Consider the following 23615-nt stretch of genomic DNA (forward strand, 5'->3'; position numbering starts at 1 on the left):
AAAACAAAAAAAGAAAAAAAAAAGTTTCACGATGATTGTGGTGTCTAGATGGCACTGTTGAAATTGCTTAAGAGGCTGGGATGATGTTTTACTTGAATTAGGCTACAACTGGATAAGACTAACTCAAAGTATGGTTCTCCAGTTAGTAGTATCAGCATCCCTTAAAACTGGTTAGAATGTAAATTCTTGGCCTGTACTCCAGAACAGGTGAACCAAATCACCAGAAACTTTGCAGGTGGAGCTGAAGCTCAGGCTTGTCTAAGAACCTTGTGGGTGATTCTGTACTGTGTTATAATGAGAACTACTAGTGTTAGCAAGCCCAGTGATGGTGCCAGGGGTAGGTTTAGTTCCTCCCCTTTTTGCCCCCATGATTTCTTGGATTGCCATGGAAATTCGATATTCTTTCACTTTTATGTGAAGTTTCTAGCAACTTTAGCTTAAAAACAAATCCTTTACTTTGGGTTTCCAATTAGGTTGGAAATTCTGAAGCAGCCATATGAACACTTTTTTAAAAAAAATATTATCCTAGTTGGAAGTCAGGTTCTTTACCCAAGGCAGTGATTTTTCTGCTTGACCTGTGAGGGACACCTTTGTCTGAATACTGCTAAGTAGCTGGAATGAAGATGGTCTCTAAGGAGGGTGTGATGGAGGATTTCCCAAGCATAACTCCTATGTAACCGTGATCATCTAACTCAGAGTACTTTGTTATCACTATAAACCTGTCCCTTTTCTCTTGCATCTTTATAATTAACTTGGGAGTCATACAATTTGTAATAGGATTCCTAGCTTGGGATCCCACCCCTCATCATAAAAGTAAGTTTTCGGGTGTAGGTGTAGCTCAAAGGTAGACTATGTATCTAGCTTGTGTGAAGCCTTAGCTTCAAACCCCAGCATTGCAACCTAACAAGTTTTTCTTAAATATATGAATATACTTTTTGTAGATGGAGGGTTTTGTAGTTTTATCAGATTCTGGAAAGCATCTGTTTCCCTCCCTTTTCCATTTTCCTTCTCATCCAAAAAACTGACTGACTTTTTTTTTTTTTTGGTTGTTTTTAAGTAATAGTTTAACATCTCTGCTGGCTTGAACCACTGGTGATACACGCATGACTATCCTGTTGGGTGGTGTGTACTGCCTTGATGGAAATGCCCCATGCTGCCTGATGGAACCGTCATCCATGTACCACCAGAGGCTCAGAGCTGCCTTGCAATGAGATATATGAATTATGGTCTTATAAGGAATTTTCTGAAGATTTGCAGCCATTTGAACTGGAAGAACTTTTTAGTCAGATGTGGCCAACCCTGTCGATGTCCGCTCCCGGCCGGCAGGAAGGACACACGACAAAGTCTGGTAGTGGACAACCTTTTCTTTTTATTTTCCTTCTCCGTACAGCCTGCCCTGGGTTCTCCCAGCTGAAGCCTCCTCTGGTCCGCTCCCCGCGGCTCCTTTTGTGCTTCAGTCTGCCCCAAAGCCTCTACCGGTCCGCTCTCCGCGGCTCCTTTTGGGCTTCTACTTCCGGGCTTCTACCTGGCTTCTTCTTCCGCCCAGGGGTGGCACCGGTATATATACGGGTACAGTGTCCAATCATGTTAAAGTAAGCAAGGCAAGCTGATTGGCTAACATCATCAGTTGCCAGGCAGACTATATTGTTGAGCGGGTTGTTTACGCGGTAAGCAGGAAACTAACATATTCGATGGGAGGGGTAATCTACCCCAGGCTTTGCTCTTTACCACAGGCCGCACGTCCGCCAAGTGAGGCGACCGGGCTCGGGGCTGCGGCTCCCAACATCTCCCCCTATTTTATTTTTTATGAATGTGCGCATCGTAGCCCTTCCTGGACTGGGTGCAGAGGCTTATGCCCTATGTGTAGGTCTACCGTAGGTCCTTGGCTTAGACCCTGGTTGGCCATGCCATGGTCTGCCAAGGCCCTGAGGCCCTCGTCCTTTTTCTAGGGCCAGGCACAAACTGGACGGAACCTGGATGCACACAAGCTTGCACTCATTTCCTCTCCGTAAAGAAATCCCCTCGGAGAGAAATTTAGACCTGGGCAGCATCTAACAGTCCAGCGGCTTACGTGCAGGATGGGGTAGGGCCTGGCTTAGGTTGAGTCGTGCTGGGGAGGCACGCTCTTACCCGTCATTGACTCACCTACCCTGCTGTGTATTGTCACCTTATGGAGGAGAATGAGGGATGCCCGCCATATCTAGACTCGGTCGTGGGCCAATTGAGCAAGCCATGCATATGCCTGAGGATCTTCTTGTCCATTTCGGGCTACCGCTATTTCTATTCATCTTATTGGTTGGTCTGTGATGGATCTCCAGTAGGGCAGGTCTGATCTTCAGTCGAGGGCTTTGTTGCCCGTGTCAGTCTCTCCGGTATCCACAGTGGTTCTCGTCCCGGTTCCTGTGGGAAAACACAAACCGCGCCTCGGTTCCAGCTGACCACTGGATCCGGGCCCATCCATTGTCCTGTCATAGATAACCGCGCCTTTGGAGGCAGGCCTTGGCTTACTCCCCCTTTTTGTTTTTTATTTTTTATTTTTTATTTTTATCTTTTTCGTTTTTTTTTTTTTTTTTTTTTTTTTTTATTGGTACCAGGGATCGAACTGGCGATTGCCTGCTTACAAGGCAGGCGCTTATGCCGCTAAGCTAAATCCCCAGCTCCCATTTCCTCGACCGGCGTTTCTCTCAGCCTGCTCTGCAGAGAACTCTGCGTACCAGGCTCGCCAATCCAGGTAACTGCCCGAGGGCAGACACGCCTTTGTCAGCTGAATCCAGTCCGCGGGGGCGAGGGGCCCAGAAGACAGATTCTCCAGCATGGCAATGGTGTAAGGCGCAGTCGGCCCAAAGGTTGTAACTGCATTTTTAAGTTCTCTAATCTGCTTTATCTCAAAAGGCTCCCATACATTGCGTCCCTGGCCCATAGCTACTTGTACAGGAAATATCCCGTAGGGGCCACTATCTATCCCAGGTGGATGTACCTCATGAGACAAGCGTCCCCCCTGCCAAAGCCGCCTGTAAAAATACCGACCCGCCGGCGGCGGAGCATAAGACAGCGGCCGTGATTGGGCGGAAAATGGGGGCCCGTGCATCACTTCCTGTTCTGGCGAAAGGGGAGAGAGCTCCCAGGCGGCCGCCTCGTGGCGAGGAATCGCCTCCGGAAACGGCCCCCAAGGTGGGGCGGAAGGCTTCGCCTCCCTCTCGCGCCGGGGAGCGCTCAGGAGCTCTCTACTCCTCCGAAGACCAGGTTGAGCAGAGCGCAATTCGCGGGGCAACGCTGGAAAAGAACCCTGCGACTCCTTATTGAGCGATTTAGGCTCCTGACAGCTGGTCTCTTTGGCCTCCTTGCCATTCAACTTTCCCTCGTCCTCGGAGTCAGACGACTCCGAGGCTAGAGCCCCATCCTCCTCCTTAGCATCTTTGTTCCCCTTGACGGACCCCTCTCGGGAGCTCCCTGACTGGACCTGCTCAGATACCCTGCGTACTTTTGTAAGCTCTTGAGAGCTTTCTCCACAACCACCCTCGCTCTTAGTGTTGCTACCTAACATGTTTCCCATCTTTTAATATGTTACTCACCGCGTGAGGCCCAAGGAATCCGCCACTTACGCGTGAGCCTGAGGGGAGTCTAAAAGCCCTGTAGGTGCGCGCCACCCAGAGCCCAGGCTTATCCCCAACTCACCTGTCTCGCAGCTCTGTACTGGAGCGTTGTCCACTTCCACGTCTCGGGGGTGATCAGTCCCCGGGCGGGCCACCAAATGTCGATGTCCGCTCCCGGCCGGCAGGAAGGACACACGACAAAGTCTGGTAGTGGACAACCTTTTCTTTTTATTTTCCTTCTCCGTACAGCCTGCCCTGGGTTCTCCCAGCTGAAGCCTCCTCTGGTCCGCTCCCCGCGGCTCCTTTTGTGCTTCAGTCTGCCCCAAAGCCTCTACCGGTCCGCTCTCCGCGGCTCCTTTTGGGCTTCTACTTCCGGGCTTCTACCTGGCTTCTTCTTCCGCCCAGGGGTGGCACCGGTATATATACGGGTACAGTGTCCAATCATGTTAAAGTAAGCAAGGCAAGCTGATTGGCTAACATCATCAGTTGCCAGGCAGACTATATTGTTGAGCGGGTTGTTTACGCGGTAAGCAGGAAACTAACATATTCGATGGGAGGGGTAATCTACCCCAGGCTTTGCTCTTTACCACAGGCCGCACGTCCGCCAAGTGAGGCGACCGGGCTCGGGGCTGCGGCTCCCAACACAACCCTACTTTAGTCTTGTCTACCTCAGATGTTATTGTATACATTAAGTGGTCTGGTTCTATCTCTTGTGCACACTTGCTTTTTTGTTTTTGGTATAGTATTTGGAAAGGGTGCACCCTTGTTGCTGTCATCAAGTCTAGTGCCTTCAGATAGCGGTTTCCAGCATACCCAGTCATTTCTGGTAGGTCTTCTTTTAAAAATTTGATTGTATCAGTGATAAAACTCAGGCTAAGAAAAGAAAGAAACAATGTGACAGCATTAGACATTCCCTCTAGTTTCTTCTAAATATGCTTGGGACTGGGAGTGTAGCTCCAGAAGGAGTGAATGCTCTCCCTGTGCAAGACCCTGGGTTTGATCCCTGGCACAGGAGGAAGGTGGTAGGACTGGTTGGATGATTGCTTAGAGAAGTCTCAAAAAGTCATTGTGTCTAAATGATGCTTACCAGTCATTCTGAAGGAAGTGGATTGTATTAAAATTTGGATTTCATTTTTGGTGTTCCTTATTTTAATGGTTATTTTTTTTAAAAACAAAGCTTTATGGATAAATGTGATTTCTCCATTTCTCAATCAAAAGAAAGCTGGCCCCGTATATTCCTTCTTTTGTTCCCAAAGATATTACAAAATCCTGCTCAATCATATTTTTTAGTATGTTGGGTCAGGAGAGGGCATACCATTGGCAGCTGGTTAGCATCACCTCATTTTCATGAGATTGTTCTTTGGATTTCAAAGACTAGTGACCTTGTAACTTATATTATGCAGCCTTAAAATTGCACTTAAAAGTTTGCTGTGGCAGAGTAGTGAATGTAAGATAAATTGAGAAGGGTAAGGGGAAAACTGCTAAGCTTCTCATAAATGAATTCTCATCATAAAAGTACAGTGCTTTCTTCAAGTGACAAATTAACTTGAGAATTGCTTTGCATTTTTAAATAATGTGTGGCAGAGTAATTCCATTCGTGCTTAAGCCAGAAGTCAGCACCTCAGCTTATTCCACTTGTGCTTTTTGGCTAATAGTGTAGGAAAGAAAACCATATATTGGACATTTCATTTACTTTTACTCTTCAAACGCGTTGTTCTGGGATGTAGTCAGGAAGGAGGTGCTGTGTGTTAAGGCAGGCTGGAAACAAACGTGTTTGAGATGCTCAGGGGCAGAGTCTTTTCTCCAAAGGGAATATTTGTGCTTACAAAGTGTCTTGTAAAGATTCTTGTTCTGACTTGAATGCTTCTCTCACTCCAGTGGGGTCACTGAAAAGGGCATCAAGATGTCAATCATTACTTCAGTTCCCTGCCATCAGTAGGTATGAGTGTGAGTGTAGTTCTCTCTGCCAGTGAGGCAGAGGTGTTTGATAATGACAGTGACCTCTGAGCAAACGGCTGTCTTCCTATCAGAAATATACATGTTAATACCATTTTGACTTTTTTGTGGGGAGTATAAGATATGTGTATTAATTTTTGGGTTTGTAAATCTGTGATCTGTTGCACAATAATGAGAATAATGAAGAGAAGAGGGTTCCTGCCCTACCTTCTTCAGTCGTCTACTGAAACCTGTGAGTCATGTGAACGCTCTGTGTTCTTCTGCTCACTGATGTCAGTGGTAGGACTATACATTGGGTAATTGATAGTATCTTTGCCCTCTGCATCCTTCTTGTGAAGTTTTAATTTTCCTGTCCTTAGCCTTTAGCCATATTTCCTTTTTGCTCCAGAGTTTTTATTTGTGGGGCAGAGAGAGTTTGCATGATGTTAATGAATTGCCTCAAATGCTAGCTGGTATGGCTTGACCTTTTAAAGTCAGAGCACGATGCCAAATGTCACATTTGTACTGCATTGAGGTTTTTTTTTTTTTAAGGGAACTCTTAGAATCTATGAACCAGTGTGTGCATATGCAGAGGAAGTTACAGAGAGGCAGGTGCCTGGTTCAGGGCCACACTCCAGTCAGTCTTCCACCTTGCACTGGTGGTCTTTACATTTCTTGAGAGCATATTCAGAAGTTCAAGGCTGAGGCAAGAGGCTGAAGCAAAGAAGACCATTAAAGAATTCCTTTTAACTCTGGTTCTTTCCTGGAACCATTCTTCTTTAATATCCTTTTTTAAAATAAGAAAACTAAACCCAAATAATGCTGTAAATCTGCACTTCTGTGGTAGAACCTAGTATTGCAAACTCTCTTTGCATGTAATGAAGAATGTAAATCTGGCACCTGGGGAGACTGAGACAGAATTGCTTGAGCCCTGTGGATCTAGGCCGGCCTGGACAGTGCAGTCAGACCAGTGCAGCTCAGAAAACAAAACAGGACAAACAACAGAACCCAAGCAGATGAAGCCCAGATTCAACAGCATGTCAGTCAGCAGCCCAGAAACACTTGTGATCTCATGGGCATTTGGAGGTGGTTTGCTCACCTGTCTGGACAGACTCCAGACATGCATGTAGGCTAGAAAATACTTGTGTGATTACGAGACTTATTGTTCATTGTGAAACGTATTACCATCAAGTTAGTGTCTGAGGACTGAGGATCTGACTTTAAAATAGCTTTGCTTTCATAATTTAAAATGTCCTTTTTCCTTGGCTTGTAATATGTGTACAGGATGTGACTTTTTAAATTAAAAAAATTTTTTTTGCAGTGCTAAGGATTAACCTAGGGCCTTCACACTGAGCGACATCTCTAGCCCTTTTTTGTAGTTTTTGTGTGGGGACAGGGTAACTAAATTGCCCAGACTGTTCCTTAACTTTCGATTCTTGTGCAGTGCTGGGATTACAGTGTCAGAATTACACCCATGAGTCTCTATGCTGGGCTTTTCTTTTTCTTGGTAGGGGAAAGGCTTTTTTAAAATTTTTTTTTATTTTAAAGAGAATAAAAACAGAACAAAGCAAATCAGAACAGAATGATGCAAGCAACACAGGACTTCATAACAATTCAACAGGATATCAACAGTGGCTACCATAATGTCTTTTGTTTGCTTTGAAATAGTTGACTATACCTTGTCACACAATAATATCAAACATAACAAAATAGTATAAAACCAAAAAAAGAATGAAAGCATTATAAGACTTCAAAACCAGATAACAGGAAATGAACAATGGTTACTATATCTCATTTTCTTTTTTAAAAAATTTTATCTAAAGAGAGACTAAACAAAACAGAAAAAGGATAGAAATAATACATACTTTCAAAGAAAAAATAAACAATAAGAATTCACTAGGTGACGATTACATATTGTCTTCTTACAAGTAGTTGTTCAAGTTACAAAAGTGAAGCATATGAAGTAGGGATTCAAACAGCGAGACTGCAAACAGTTCTGTTCAACTATCTAACAAAAACTTAGAAATATGGTTATCAATCCTATACACTTAAACATACATGCAGTTATCCATGCCTTCATTTATGCTAAGATTAAACAAATCAAAGCAGGATAAAATCACTCTGAACAAAGAATAATAGTATTTCTGGATTTCACATCATGGCACTATGGTATCAGCACTGGGTACTAGAGTGTCTCTTTTTCTTCAGAGTAGTTGTTCATTTCATCATGTGTTATATGATCAGTTATCATATACTGTTTACAGGTTCTACACATGCATGAGTCTCTAAATGTATTTCTATGTTTTCTGTATTAAAGGTAATAATAAAATATAGCAAGGCAAAACAGAACAAGTTGCTATAAAAACATGAAATGAACAGGTCATACAAAACCACAGTATAAGGTGATCTACAATGGTTGCTGTGTTGTCTCTTGTTATCTTCAATAGAATTGTCTATATCATCAGGCTTAGTATAATTGAATATAGCAGTATATAACAATATTAATAAAACAGAACATTGTAGATAGTGTAAAACTTCAAAAGCAGGTAATAATCAAACCAGAATGGGTATCATAGTGAATCTTGTCGTATTCAGTGTAGTTGCCTATACTCTCAGATTTGATACTATCTGTCATAACAGTTTTGAATAGAATCCGTCGGTACCAAACAGCAATCTGACAAACCAGGTTCAACCAAGATCAGTCATGGGAAAACACTATAAGTTATACAAGGACTTCAGGTTAAGTTAATAGGGAATTAAGGGTGGTTACCTTACTATATCCTGTTATTTTGGGGAGAGCTGTCTGTGCCTTCAGATCTAGTGCAAGTAGCAGACTGGAACAGAATATAATCTATCTAAGCAGGGTGGTTTGAGTGATATGGGTTTTAAATCCTGATACACTATTAATAATATCCTCTGCCTTCTATTTAATAAGACTGTTTCTCTCCTTTTACTCCCCCTGGGTGCACTGTGCATTTTTGGGTCTCACTAACTCTCAGTTTTTCCTATGTTTGGGAAGTTTAGTATCTCATTTTCTTCAAAAAATTGTCTATAGTACTACACATAATAAAATTAAATAAAACACAATAGAACCAATAGAATAAAAGCATTATAGGACTTCAAAACAAAGATGATAGGAACTCAGCAATGACTACCATAATGTCTTGTTTTCTTCAAAATAGCTGTTCATACCATCATACACAATAAAATCAAAACAATAAAACCAATTAAATGAATTAAAGCATAAGACTTTAAAACAATAGACCAACCACGATTACCATAATACATCTCATTATGTTCAAAATAGCTGCCCATACCACCTGATAAAGTAAAATCTAACAAAACAAGACAGAACAAAGCCAAACCTAACAAAATTGTGAAAACAATACAAGAATTCAAGACAAGACAATAAGAAATTAACAATAGTTAGCACCTTTCCCTCCCAGGTATTTCCTCCTCTATCACTTTTACAATAACTGTTTTCCTTTTTGGATCCCATTAACTCCTTCTGTTTTTTATATTTAGGGTTCACCTGTATGAGTTCAAACAGTTTTGCCCATGAACATGATCTCCAGTTGCATCCATTTACCTTCAAGAGCCTCAAGATTATTCTACTTTATAGCTGAGTGACTTTCTGTTGTATGACAGTACCATGTCTTTCTTATCCATTCTGTGGTTGATGGGCAAGTTACTCTTGCTTTTATTCTGATCTCCTATTGCATGGAACAATTGTTTCCTCTCCTTTGATTTTCAGTCTATGAATTTCCTTTCCAGTTAAATGTGTTTCTTGTATGCAGTATATTGATGGATCTTGTTTCTTGATCCATTCTCCTTGTATATCTTTTTATTGCAGAATTGAGGCCATCTACATTGATGGTTATAACCAGCATACATTGGTTGTCTCTGCCCTGCTATCCTCCTGTTGTTGGTCCTCCACTTTTATCCTTTTTTCAGTTGCTTGTCTTGTTTGGCGATCTCTTCTGCCGCTGTTCCTGGAATCATGGTCATCTTTATCTCTCTCAAGAATATCCTTTAGCACTCTCTGTAGGGTTGGTTTGGTGGTCATGAATTCTTTCAGTTGTTCTTTGTCATGGAAGTATCTTATTTCTCTATCCATTTTGAAAGATAGTTTTGCAAGGTATATCGGTCTGGATTGGAAGTTGTTTTCTTTCAGAATTTGAAACACTTCATTCCAAACTCTCCTCTTTTTTTTTTTTTTATTTTTTATTTTGTCTTTTTCCTTTTTATTGGTACCGGGGATCGAACTCACGATTGCCTGCTTGCAAGGCAGGCGCTTATGCCACTGAGCTATATCCCCTGCCCCTCCAAACTCTTTTTGACATGATGGTTTGTGTTGACAAGTCTGCTGTGATTCTGATTGGTTTCCCTTTATAGATAATCTGTTTCTTTTCTCTAACAGCTTTTAGTATTCTGTTCTTGTGCTGAATTTCTTGGATCTTGATTATTATGTCTGGGTGTAGATTTACTGGTTATGGCTAGTTGGAGTTCTGTGTGCCTTACTTATCTGAATATCATTTCCTTTTCCTATGCTTGGGAAATTTTCTGAAATTATTTCTGTAAATAGACTTAATTTCATTTGTGTTGACTCCTGCTTCTTCATTGATACCTATCACTCTTAGATTATGCTTCTTTGCATCATCTTGTAGCTGTTGAGCTTATTACTTCCTAATTCCTTGTTTTTCTTTTTTTTTTTAAGAGCTCTTTTCTTTCATGATTGCAAACTGCAAACCTGTCTTCAAGGTCTGAAAGTCTATCTTCAGTCTCTTTCAAGTGGTTTTACCAGCTTTTGATTGACTTTTTAATTTCCCGAGTATCTTTTTGAATCTGTTTCATGCATTGTAATTCCTTTTTATATTGTTCATTAAAGGTTTCCATCATTTTCTTATGCTTTTTAAATCTATGTATTCTTTAGATATACTGAGCAAATTCTTTCATTATGTTTGTGATTTATTCTTTTACCTGAGACATTATTTCTGATTTGATTGCTTTTACAGTCTCATGAAGTTGTTTCTTTACTTCAGTTGCTATTCTCTCAGAGATTTCAGGTGTGTGACTTCCATTTTATTCCATGACTGTATCTCCCAGACTTGTTCTGAGTGGGCTTGAGGTCTCAGACTGCCTTTTGCTCCTTTGTCTTGACATTCTTATGAGTTCCTCCCAACAAGCTGATTGTGGGGCCAGGGCTTTTTTAAAAATTGAGGACCCAAGAAATATAGCTCAGTGATAGAGTACTTGGTTAGGATACACAAAGCCCTCATTTAGATCCCTAACATCCAAGGGGGGAAAATCACATAAATGCTGTGAGTTTTACTGACAAGAGAATTTAGGAAAAGTTAGTTATTTTTAGTTTATTTCTTTGAATCCAGTGGCTGGTAGACCAGGGTGATATAAAACCTAGGCCTTTCCTTTGGGGAGGTCACTGCCTCCTTTGGAGATAAAGCAGGTAAACAAATACTAACAAAGATATGTGCAAGGTGCCCCTTGGATGCCAAGGACCTTTATCATACTCCGCTTGTTAGCTTGGCCCTGAAGAGGGCAGGACATTTTTCTCCTATTCTGTCTTCTATAGCAGTTTGTCCTATTCTATTGTCTTAGTGTTTTCCATATTAGGGATTTTTTTAGGAATGTTAGAATTTTGTCTGTCACTTAGTGCTTCTGAACATCTCTTACTTCCAAGGGTCAAGAGTAGAAATGGAAATAGCCATGCATGATGTTTGTCAGGATTATAAAATATGCAGGCTACTTAGGGTTTGAGGTAAAAAAGGTATTTTTCAAACAATGATGTATGAACTGGGATCCTGTAAACCTAGTTCTCTTGCAAGTCAGTCGCATGACCATTGCACAATAAACTCCAAATCTGCTTGCTTACTTAAGCTAGTCTTAGATTGTATATGTTTCTCTTGGTGTGTGTGCCCTTTCTCCCCTCTACAAAGCCCAAGCCACAAAAGAAAAAAGGTGTAATTTCTAAATTCTTTGCTTCGAAGTTTTCTGAAACTAACACACATACATAGTTTCTTTGCCTCCTTTTGTCTTACTAAAGTCTGTTCCAAGAAATAAGAGCCATCCCTTTTCTAGTACTGGTAACCAAAGAATTACCTGGGTAACATTTATAAGGCTCTCTAGAATCCTTGGAGAGTCATAGAAAAAGGACTAAATAGAATAGTATTAACCAGACTGAATAAATTACTTTCTTATATTGAGCTGTTTTCTTCATGCTAATCTTTAACTTTAAAAATTTTAAGGCTTCAGTTTTCTTTTTAAGAAAAGTGGTTTCTCTTGAGACTGCCTCACTTCCCTACATTAAGGGATTTTTGAATTGGTACAGTTGTCGCTTTGTCCCCTAAGTTTATGAAGTATGGTGTCTTTAAAATGTTACTTTAAAAAATTCTCCTTTAATATCTCTCCCTTGGCCCATGAAATGTAAAAATTGACTTCAGTTGACTTCACTTTAATAATCTCATTTTATTAAAATCTTGCAACATTTGAGTCAAGTGCTAAAATATAATTTTCATAGCAAAATTTAAATCTTTAGACCTGTGTTTAATTTTACCTGTCTCTGTGCAGAGCTTAAAGGGCAAACGTACCTGGTTACACTTTGCAGGCTTATCAAACAATCATTTTCTTCCTCTCGCCATCTTGACAGCTGAGAAAGTAAAGAGAACATTACAGAATGGTTCAAGAGAGTGCAAATTTGTCCAGTGTGCTGGAGTTAATTCCCTCCCCAGTGTGAAAGCTAATATTTGTGGCATACAAAGTGATGCTGCGTAAAAATGTGAAGGGGCAGGCGTTCACTCTGGCTTCTACTGAGGTGAGAACTTCAGACGAAGACTCAGGCTCCATAGGGGAAGTGTTTCAGAACCTGACCAGTCCGTTGGTGTCATTGAAACCAAGTGAAGGCAATGTAATTTCACAACTCATACAAGTCTAAAATCTTTCCTCTTTTGGTTAATATGTTTTAAGCAGTTGAATATATTTTCCAGAATTGTATGGCCTTCCATTTATCTTTGACTAGAAGTCAATGAAGATAAATATTTAGAAGATTATGAGCAACAGGAGAACGAACTGTTGGAAAAATTCTTTTGTGGCTTTCCTCAAGTATATGCCAGTTGGAAAATTTATTGTAATTTGATATTGAAATGTTGGAAAATAGTATTATTTGTTATTTAGAAATAAAACAGACAAGGCGAGACTTGCTTTTTAAATGCACTGGTTCAGGGCTGGGGATTTAGCTCAGCAGCACAAGCATCTGTCTGGTGAACACAAGATCGTGAGTGTGATCCCTGGTACCCCCCCGTACCCCAAACTTCACGGGTTCAAAACATTTAGTAATAAGCCTTATTAGCCCAGTTTTTACTCATTGTGATTTACATTGATGGTGACACTGTGCAAGTTCTGAAATAAAGTTTGATTGACTTCTGAAAACAAACATACTGTTTAATGTCATACACAGAGATTTGTGAAATTATGTTTTTAGCTTAAAGCTGAATTGAGAGAGGGATGTATCCCAGTGGTAATACCTGGTTGTAACTTGCCCATTGAAACCAAAAAGAGATTAAACTTTGAAAGAATAAAGATTCATTTTAAAGATAGGTCCTTGAGGTCTGTATAGGTTATAAGTACTAGTGTGTGAGTCCACAAATGCTGGTAGGAAACATAGTGAATTGGCCCTGTATCCAATTTTATCTTTTAGGTACTTAAAGGTGTGTCTTTTGGAATCTTAAAGATGTGGATGACAGTGGGAGCTTCATGCTGCTTGCTGCGAGGATTGTGGAGATTGAAAGGCGAGAGCTGGTTTACTACAATGCCTGTAACTCATAAGGAATTACTGAATTATTTTGAGACTATCCCCCTCCCTCCCCCCACTCCGCGCTAACCTTGAACAGGGATTGTCTGCGCAGTTCCCTCTGATTTTCGTAGATTGGTGTCATTCACTTGTGATTTAGTATTTATGAGGCTGGATGAGCATTTTGTGTTTTAATGATTAAAGCTAAGGAACTGAAAAGACTAGAGTACCTGTCTCAGTTCTGCTGAGATTTAGTTACTTAATTCTTTAAGCTTTGATTTCCTTGTGTGTAAAACAGGCATTTATTGTTTTATGAAGTCAGTAAACAGTCGTATTTCCCAGTGTGCTGGGCCTGCTGGGGTGCTGGGAAGCAAGCACTGAGCAGGGTGGATGAAGCGTCTACCCTCATCGTGCTTCCATTTTGTGGGGTGAAGTGGAGTATAAATTTTCATAGGTATTAAATAGTGCACATATGTTCCGTCTATGAATATTTTTAGATAGTAACATGGTACAAACAAAAGTAAGACAGTGTCAGCTTGGAAGTCAGTTTCTGTTTTCAGTGGGGTAGATGGGAAAGGCCTCTGCGATTACGTCATGTCCACAGAGACGCAGGAGAGAGGCTGCCTGGGGACAGAGGATCAAGAAACGGCATATGTGGCAGGCCCTGAGGTGAGAGCAAGCCACTGTGTATGGAGGGAGCGTGGCTGGAGAAGAGCGAGAGAGGGTAGAGCAGGCGTGATGGTACTGCTTGGTGCGTGCGATCCTGAGGAAGTGAAGCGAGGTAGCACATTTATATGTGCTGTGCTGATGCTTTAAGAACAGAACACCAAACAAAACAAGCAAGGTTTATTTTAGGCTTTAGGAGTGCCAGAAGAGTTCAGTGGGGAGGAGGTTGTTGTTGTTGTTGGTGGTGGTGGTGATGATGATGATGATGATGATTTGAGACAGAATCTTGCTGTGTAGTACATTCTGGCCTCAAACTCACTGTTTATAGCCCGGGCTGGCCTCAAACTTTCGCAACTCCTGCCTATGCTTGTGGGAATGCTGGAATTATGGACATGTGCCACCATGCCTGGTTTGACATTTATTGATGACATTCATCATCTTGTTAAGTTTAAATAGAAGATCATTTTGATAGAAAAAAGATTTGATAAAATTCAATTTTCATTGTAATTATGGGGTTCCTTTCTTCCCGAGTTGATTTTTATAGTTGCCTCTGGAAGAGGAACCCTGTCTCATAAATACTGTTTAATGATTGTCAACTCAGTGATGCTGACTTACTTCCTGAAATGTGTTTCTTGGTGGATGTCAGTATAAGTTGTGCAGATCAAAGATGTCAGATAACTTTGGGAAACTGGACTAAACAAAACTAAGCAACTTCTTTTCTGTAGGTTTTCTTAGATCCTCGATACACATATTGTGCTTTGGGAAAAATCAAGAAGCATATTTAGAATACAGGATTTTCTAAAAGTTCTGATTACAGACTTTTAACAGTGACTACTGCTTTTATTAAAAAACATCAAATGAGTAGTTGTCATGTTGAAAAATACCATTTAAACACTTGAATTTGGTTTTATCTTTAATAAATCTGTATTCTTTATTCTCTGCCTGTTTTCCCTCCCTCTTACAGACTCCAACTCACTAACTTGTTTTGTATTTGAGACCCTGTCAGAGTCGTGTGAATTGTGCTGGGCTTTTTGGGTGCAAGGGAGAATTCTATATTATATGAAATCTCAGGGATCAGATGGAAGTCAGAGATTGAAATTTCATTGATTTTGCTTTTTCTTAAAGGTAGGTTTTCTGGTCAGTGTAGGAATGAAACCAACTAAATGGATAGATTGCTGAGGAATTGTGATCTTTATGCCAAAAAGGTAGGTAGCATCTCTGTGGGAGTTTAAGATATAGCAACTGTCTTTGTCTTCACCATTTTCTGTTTACTTAATTTTGAATAGGTCACTTAGCCTCTCTGCTCTCCAGTTCTGTCACGTGCAAAACTCAGGAATTTGACTTCAGTGATTAGTATGGATCTAAAAATTTTAAGACTTAAGTTATTGGTAGTGTGTTTAGTGGTTAGTGAAGATTGTGGGCCCTTGTGGAGTATTTTGTTCAACTCTGCAAGTTTATACATGTGAATTTGAATAATGTATTACCTGTCCCACGTCAGCCCTTTTGGAGAATGAAATTACTCATGATTAGCTCATAGCCTCATATATTTGAAAACTTGTTGAATTGTTTGACACTTCTCTCTCAGTTGGTTAATTTGCTAATTACCCTCCAGGAAAGCACTTGATTATGTGACAGCTCCACTAATACAGTGATTCAAAGAAATCTACACTTCCTGTACAAGTGCCTTGACATTCTCATTTCTCTAAAATAGAAATCCATGGTATGGCTAGAAATCATCTCTGTCTACCCCAAACAGTGCTTATTTGGTGGTCTTGCTATGTTTTTGTGCACTCTGCCTATTAGTGGATTTTTAAACTTATCACAGGAAAGGTGTAAATTCACTGAATATATGCCATCTAGAAATGAGCTTTAAATTTTCTCTGTTGAAATAAGGACTGTGACATCGCTATTACAGGAGGACTGTAAGGCTGATTTTGATTCTGTTTTGGAGGTATATATACTGTTTTGTTAGAAGGGAAGCACTTGCCCTGGCAGAGGGCTGACGGTGACTGAATCCCACCCCCCTCCCCCGCCATTTAGCAGAAGACATATTTTGTTTTTAAATGAGATGATAACCAAGGGACTTATCAAGAACCAGTGAATTATAAGAAAGTCCTTTTACTTTGCTTGTATCCCGTTTAACCTTGCTTTTTATGTCATCTGTACGTTACTGTCAAAGGACTTGGCTTCCTTTGAAGTTGCGAAGCATTGCTGCTGGCAGAGTCATGATGAACTGATCCATAGCAGTGCCTTGTTACCGAAGTAAAAGTGTGTGTGTAAGTGTAGCAAACACGGAGTGCAAGAGGAGAATATATGGAGAACATGTAGCCGGCGTGGAGGTGGGAGAAGTAGTTCCCGGGAATTAGGGATGCCCTTTCGTAATTCATGAGGTGCAGAATGAGGAAGGGCTCAAAATCATCTGAAAAGCATCTGGAAGCAATCTGTAATTTTTAAGAGGTGGCAGAAGAGCCTGTATCTCTCTAGTATGTGATGATAGAATTGTTTACAAGGGATTTTGGAAATAGTACTTGTAAAACCTCTTGTGAGGTGATACTCCAGGTTCCCAGGTACTTGATAAGCCATTAATTGATTTAGAGTGCAGAAGACTAGTTGGAAATACTGAGGAAATCTGATTATGAAGAACTGGTTTATTTGCATGTGAAATATTAACCTTTTTATGTCCCACCATTCTCATGTCCAGTCATTGCTGTTATGCCTGGCGTCTTGTCTTCCTGTTCTTTTTTGTGGTACTGGGGATTGAGTCCAGGGGCACTCTGTGGACACTTAGATATACTCAACCCTTTTAATTTTTATTAGAAAAATTTTTTGTACTTTTTGAGGCAGAGTCTTGCTATGTAGTTCAGGCTGGCTTTGAACTGACTCTGTATCCTGGGCTGGACTCTCATGTGATCCTCCTGCTTCAACCTCCTCAATGCTGGTGTTACCTTTGTACATTGACATAGGGGAAAGAAACTCGCAACCTGCTAGGGTTTGTGTTCTCTAAAATTGAAGAATTAATTTTAGGAACAATGGAGATTTAGAGTGGAAAATATTTATTGAGAGAAAGAAACCTTCTGTCTGGGAGAGAGAGACAGAAGGCATCCCCAGTGGGTTTCCAAAGACTCTGCCTTTTCTAGGGGTTTTATAGAGCAAATTCACCAGCTGAGAAGAGTAGGGTCCAAGGTGGAGAAAAATGGGAACTCGCAAGATGGACATGAGGTGGGACAAAACTGTGGTCAGCCAATAAGATTACGAGTATAACTGTTCAGGTAAAATTGATTAAGTTGGGATCAAATGGGGAAGCGAGTCATGTAGCAAGAGGAAATGAAACAGAACGAGGGTTCTTCCTGTTGGGGTTGGGTCAGTGGCTCCTTTTGCCTTCCTCAAGGTGATGATACCTAGTTAGAATATCAATCCCTGATGTTTGTCCTTAGGAAATATGTGGGTGCATTTGTTTTATCTTTTGTCTTAGGCTGGCCTACGGTAGAGGTGCCTGTCTCTCCTACAGTTGCAAGGAATTTCCTCTTGTGCACTGGCCCCTTTGAGGGCCTAGCCTTGTCTAACCACCTATAGTATTTTTATTTAATTTAGTTGCCTGTAATAATGTCATTTCCAGCTAATTTTTAAAAATTTGCAAAGTTGCCCAGGCTGGCAATTTGTAACCCTCCTGCTTCAGCCTATTAAGATCTGGGATTACAGATGTATGCCTCTGTACTATGCCCGATTTTTAGGATTAAGGTCATTCTGTGCTACTTCATCCCCTGTTTTTCTTTTATGAAATGTTTGTTACAGTGTATTCTGAGCTTTCAACACCATCTGTAGGTTAAACACACATACACATATGCATATTCACACGTATACACCCTCTTATAGTGATTTACATGGAACCATTTTATTTATGTTGAGCATTGTATAAAAGTTGTGACATCAAGGAGTGAGCTCACCACTTGTCCTTGAGAAATACTTAGAACGTAGAGTTTTTGAAAATATGTATTTGTTCTCCAAGACTGACTTGAATTACTCACCTTAACCCATGTAAAGATGAGGACATATTTTACCCACTATTTATATCAAATGAGGTTGCAACTTGTCCTTTACTTTTCTATAAATAGTTGTGATTATATATAATTTCAATGTTTTACCCTGATTTTTCTTTCTTATTTGTATTTTATTTTATTTTTTGTCTTTTTGAGACAGAGTCTCGCTATGCAGTTCAGGCTGGCCTTGAGCTCACTTTGTAGCCCAGGCTGGTCTTGAACTTGCAAATGATTCTCTTGCCTCAGCCTCCCAAGTGCTGGGATTACAGGAGTGCACCACTATTCCTGGCTTTGTATTTTAAACTCATAAAATTTATTGATAACTGGCAGAATTGTGATTAAATTATGTGGTTGTGCCAAATTTGACTATTCCTTTATTGGGCTGTTTTTTAAAATTGATTTTATTGGTATACTTTTGAGATATAGAATGATGATATTCATTTTAGGATTCTGTACCTGTATATAATATATCGTGGTTCCTTTTTCCCCACTTCCCCATCCCTCTCTTCAATCCTTCCCCTCATTTACAAAAACTTTGTTTCCATTTTTTTCACTTTCTGTTCCTTTTGGGCTTTTAAATTGTTTTTACTTTATTTATTTATTTATTTGATTTTTTAAAAAAATTTTATTTTGAAAGTATACAACAGAACAAGTCAGAATAAAGCCAACTAAGATCATACAGTGAAATTGGTACAGAACTTCACAGCAGGTTACCGGGATACCAGTAATAGGTATCACAGTATATTTTGTTTTCTTTATAATAGTTGTTCTTTCAATCACGTATATCAAAATGAGATGAAATATAGAACACTGTAGAACTTATCAAAACAGAATATTGAATATGTTTTCACTTTAAACATTCAAGTATAATATTTACTTTTTTTTGACACAGCATCTTGCTAAGTAGTTCAAGCTAGCTTTTTATTATTTTTTTTTTTAGGCTAGCTTTTGTTTTTATTTAAAGAGAATAAAACCAAACCAAACAGAATAAATCTAATCAGAAAAGAGCAATGAAAGCAATACAGGACTTCAAAACAAGATAATATTAGGAAATAAACTATGGTTACAATGAAATCTTGTTTTCTTCAAAATAGCAATCTATCAGATATAATAAAATCAAACAAAATCAAACAATAAAACCTATCAAAAGAAAAGAATGAAAGCATATTTTAAAGATAATAAAACCAAACTAAGCAAAACAGAATAAAGCTAATCAAATCAAAACAGAGAAAGTGATAATTCAACTTAAAAACAGGATAATAGGAAATCAACAGTGACTACCATAATGCCTCTTGTTATCTTCAAAATTGCTGTCCATACCATCAGACATGATAAAATTGAAACAGAACTGAATAAAACTAAACAATAAAATGGAAGAAAACAGAGCAGAAACAAGAAACAAGATAGAAGGAAATCCCCCATAATTGCTATACTGTATATTGTTATCCTTTTAATAGATGCTCAGACTACTGGCCTTAGGCCTGCAGTGGCACTCATACAGTACAAGCATTAAGTTGTTTTGGTACCTCAGTTGGCTCTCAGCTCAGCTTGTCCTCCGAATCAGCCGGTTTCTTGCTTGGATTTGAGGTTCTTGTTTCTTAGTCTGTGTGCCAGTTGGCTCACAGGAAGGGCAAATTGGCCTCTTATTAGTCTTCCCAGGCCCAGTCTAGCTTCTACCAATTCATGGGAAGGGTGAATTGGTTTGTTTCTCCTCCCAGACCCCACATGGCTTGTGCTGGCTCACAAGAAGGGCAAATTGGCTCAGTTCAGGCTAGCTTTGAACTCAACTTTGTAGCCCAAACTGGCCTTGAACACACAGTGCCTGAGATTACAGTGTAGACCACCATGCCTGACTTATTTTCTTAAAAATATATTCTTTCTGGTAAATTTTCTGTAACTTCTTATTCTGATGTTACATAATAGCTTTTTGTAATTTTGCTTAATATTTACTTCAATTTCTGCCTTTTGTGCCTGTTTGAGTTCATCATTTTAAATATTTTTATTGCTACCCTGCTATCTTTTGTTCTTTGTATTTCTCTTGGGTAATTTCCCAGATTGCTGCTTTTCAAACTCATGTTTTTATGGCTGTTTATTAAGGGTGGAGCCATGCATTTGTTTTGTGAAGCCAGTTAGGCCTGGTGATATGAGGTGCATATCTAAGACTAAAGTAGATTTTGCCAGTGGGGTGGCAAAAAAATGGAATTTTCAGAGATTAATATATAGATAAGTCAGAGGTGTCTGGGGATATTTTAGGAGTGTTGTACATTTTTGAAAATTGTAAGAGTTACTTGTCATTCATTTGCTATTTTATATCATACTATCATTATTATCTCAGTATGATGTTGATTCATGCAGTGGATTTAGTTTCAGATTTTTTATTTTCTTCTGAGAGAAGCACGTAATTATTTTAGATCTCTTAAAAGGCTTCATTACTTTCTGCTAGCCAGTAAGGTTTTTCAGATTTCTAAATAAAGATTCATTATTTATCACTCATTCATTGATTCATTCATTCGTTTTTGTCATAAAGATAGGTACTATCTGAGGAGAACTTACCCAGTGCACACTGTGGAGTGGTAATGGGAGGGGAGAAAACAAGGAAATGTAGATTAGGGTTTGTAATTTATTAATGATGGTGGGACATTTTTTATTCCTTTCTGTAGATTTGAAAGTTGTCTGGAGTTCCTGCCAGAGCTGGATGCTAGAGAAAGTTTTTACATTTCTCTGGAGAGTGCAATGACGAAATACAACTGAGGCTTTCAAAGAGAGCAGTTACAGGTATGTCTTCCTTTATATTATTAAAATCGATGTGTTTGGTAACGTTCAGTAATAATTTCCTAAACAAGCCTACTTGAACCTATACATCTAGGTGGACATTATTCAGAACAGACTTTTTAGTTTAGTTTTTTTTTCCTTTTCTTTGGTACTAGAAATTGAACTTGGGACCTCATGCTTGCCAGGCAGGCACTGTGCCACAGAGTTATATTCCTGGCCCTCAGAACAAGGTTTTTGAGAACCTGTACTCAATCTTTTACTCAAAGCATTTAAAAAATATTTCTTTTGAGAGCTGCATCTCTGTCCTCTGGTTGCATTCTTTTAAGTGTCCTGTTTTCTGTGGCAGTGTCTCTTCGTCTTGTAAGGATGCATTTGGGAAACAGTCTATCCTCCTTTAAAGCCAGGGCAGTGGAGTGGAAGCACTCTCAAAAGCAAGGCAGAATGACAAAGAAAACCAGAGTTCCTTTTTGTTATTTGTGTATGTATTCAAAGGCTTACATGCTGTATTGAAAATGAATTCTAACAAGTGATTCTGAATTTTCAGACAATGATAGTATTATTAAAGTAACATTATTAGGCTACATATGTATATTTATTTGAGTGTATAAACATTGAAATTCTTATTAAAATCATTCAGTCAGTATTGTAGAGAAGTTCTAGTATTAACCTGGTTAAATAAGCTAGTATCCAAACTTTCTTGTATGGGTACTTCTATAGCTTTGTTTTTTATAAATGATTTCCTGTGGATGTTTTGCAATATTTCTAAAAATGTTATTAGAGTATTTGTCAAAAATACACATTAAAAATTCAAATTACATTTCAGATTATAAAGTTGGGTGCTCAGTGGTAGAGTGTATTTTGCAAGAGTGAGGCCCTGGGTTCAGTTCTTAGCAGTGGAGTAGGGGAAGGAAAAAAAAGAAAATGAAGTCTATTAGCTCCCATCTATTTTTGTCAGTGAAAATAGAAATGGTCAGCGCAGGGCTTGAGAATCTGCACTTTAAAGGTGTGTCACCAGAAACTGACATCCCTGAAGTAGTAATATTGATAGAGGAGAAATATAACTCCCAATCTGCCAGATGTCAGATGTGCTGAGTGTGTGTCCCCCCAAATTGAAGAATGAATTCCAAGGAACAACAGAGGGTAAGCATAGGAAAGGATAATTGAGCAGTAGCTCCTGAGACACAGGAGTCCTGAAAGTGGGTCTCCACTGAGGTCTCCAGTGAGGCCTCCTCTGAGGAAGGTCACAATGGGAGTACAAAGTGGTTCAAACCATAACAGACCTATAGGATTACAAGTACAGCTGCTTAGCTAGTAGTGATCTAGTGAGGAAATGCGTCACATACCAAGGGTTACGTGGCAAGAACAAAGGCATTCTGGGAAGTTATGGGTCTGGATGTTATGGCCACCCACCTGGGTGACTGATCCCTACCTGTCCTGCTGGACCAGCTGGGCTAATCAGTATAATCCCACGATACAGCTTATCCTTTAGGGAGTCAGGCAGGCCTGGCCTTTGCGCCTCTGTCTTGAGGCCTGGCTTTCTTCAAGTGTACTGCAACTAGCATTCTGATGTCTTTATTTTTCACTTTATTTTTCTTCCTTGTAATTACTCCTATAAACATTATTTTTACAGAATGCAGTCTTTGTATAGCAAGGGCAGTGATGGTGAACCTTTTAGAACTTTCAGTTGTTTCAGTGATATGAACAACTTATGGCAACACACGTGCCATAGCTCCGCCACCACCTGATCGTAGCGTGTTATTTTTAGATATTTTCAATTATGTAAATTAACTATACCTTTACTTTAAAAGATACGTATTATAGTATTCTGTGAATATTAAAATTGAGAAGCAATGTGCTTTTTTTTTTTGCGACAGGGTCTGGCTATGTAGTTCAGGCTGACCTTGAGCTCACTGTGTAGGCCAGGCTGGCCTCAAACTCATGGCAATCCTCCTGCCTCAGCTTCCTGAGTGCTGGGGTTACAGGTGTGCACCTCCAAACCCAGCCCACTATGCTTTATTAATAAGAAAATTAAATGAATCTGATGCTGGGAAAAATTTTAAAAGGATAGAGGAGAAGGGGAAAAATTGAGATGTGTTATGGATGTGTACTAATTCCTTACAACAAATGTAATAATTATGCCCTGAAAACATGTGCTAATAAAAAAATTAATAAAAAGAATATATGAGTAGATTTATAAGTTAATGGTACTAACTTCAGATTGTTTATTAAAGCATTTAACTTATCGATATGATGTACTTCATTAATCTTGTACTTTAAAATTGTAGTAAAATTGTAGTAAAAATAACATAAAATTTACTATTGTAAATTTTTAAGACAGCTTAAAAATGTACCATTTTTAAGACAGCTCAGTAAGATTAAAGATTAAATAATGCATGTTATTGTGCAACCATCCCCACCAGCCCTTACTTGGAATTCTTTTCAGCTTGGAAAACTGGAACTTTATACATGTTAAAGGTAACACTGTTTTTCCCTGCCTCTATTCCCTGTCAGCCAACATTCTACGTTGGGTTTTTATGAGGCTAACTACTTTATATATCTCACGTAATATTTATCTTTTCTGTGACTGGCTTATTTCACTTAGCGTGTCTTTAAGTGTATCATATGTCAGAATTCCCTTCTTTTTGAACTGAAAAACACTTGTTTGTAAATATGTCTCATCTTGTTTATCTTGAGGTTGCTTACACCCTTTGCCTGTTGTGAATGATGGTGCTGTGAGTATGGATGTATAAATAGCTTTTTGAGTCACTGCTTTCCCTTCTGTGTATCTGTTTATAAGTAGAATTGCTA

The 23615-nt window shown here is 39.4% G+C and overlaps 1 protein-coding gene across 4 annotated transcripts in view; it reads left to right on the forward strand.

Moving 5' to 3' along the window:
* Fhip1a (FHF complex subunit HOOK interacting protein 1A) overlaps positions 1-23615 on the forward strand; it is a 264660-nt gene that overhangs the window by 62004 nt on the left and 179041 nt on the right. For all 4 annotated transcript variants that reach the window (XM_013160161.3, XM_003476924.5, XM_063260844.1 and 1 more), the window contains exon 2: positions 20696-20810. The gene's annotated coding sequence lies outside the window, so the exon portion shown is untranslated. The remainder of the gene's footprint in view (positions 1-20695; positions 20811-23615) is intronic.

The sequence above is a fragment of the Cavia porcellus genome, unplaced genomic scaffold (genome assembly GCF_034190915.1).
Source record: "Cavia porcellus strain 051 isolate PalLab524CR breed Dunkin Hartley unplaced genomic scaffold, mCavPor4.1 scaffold_14, whole genome shotgun sequence".
Classification (NCBI taxonomy): Eukaryota; Metazoa; Chordata; class Mammalia; order Rodentia; family Caviidae; genus Cavia; species Cavia porcellus.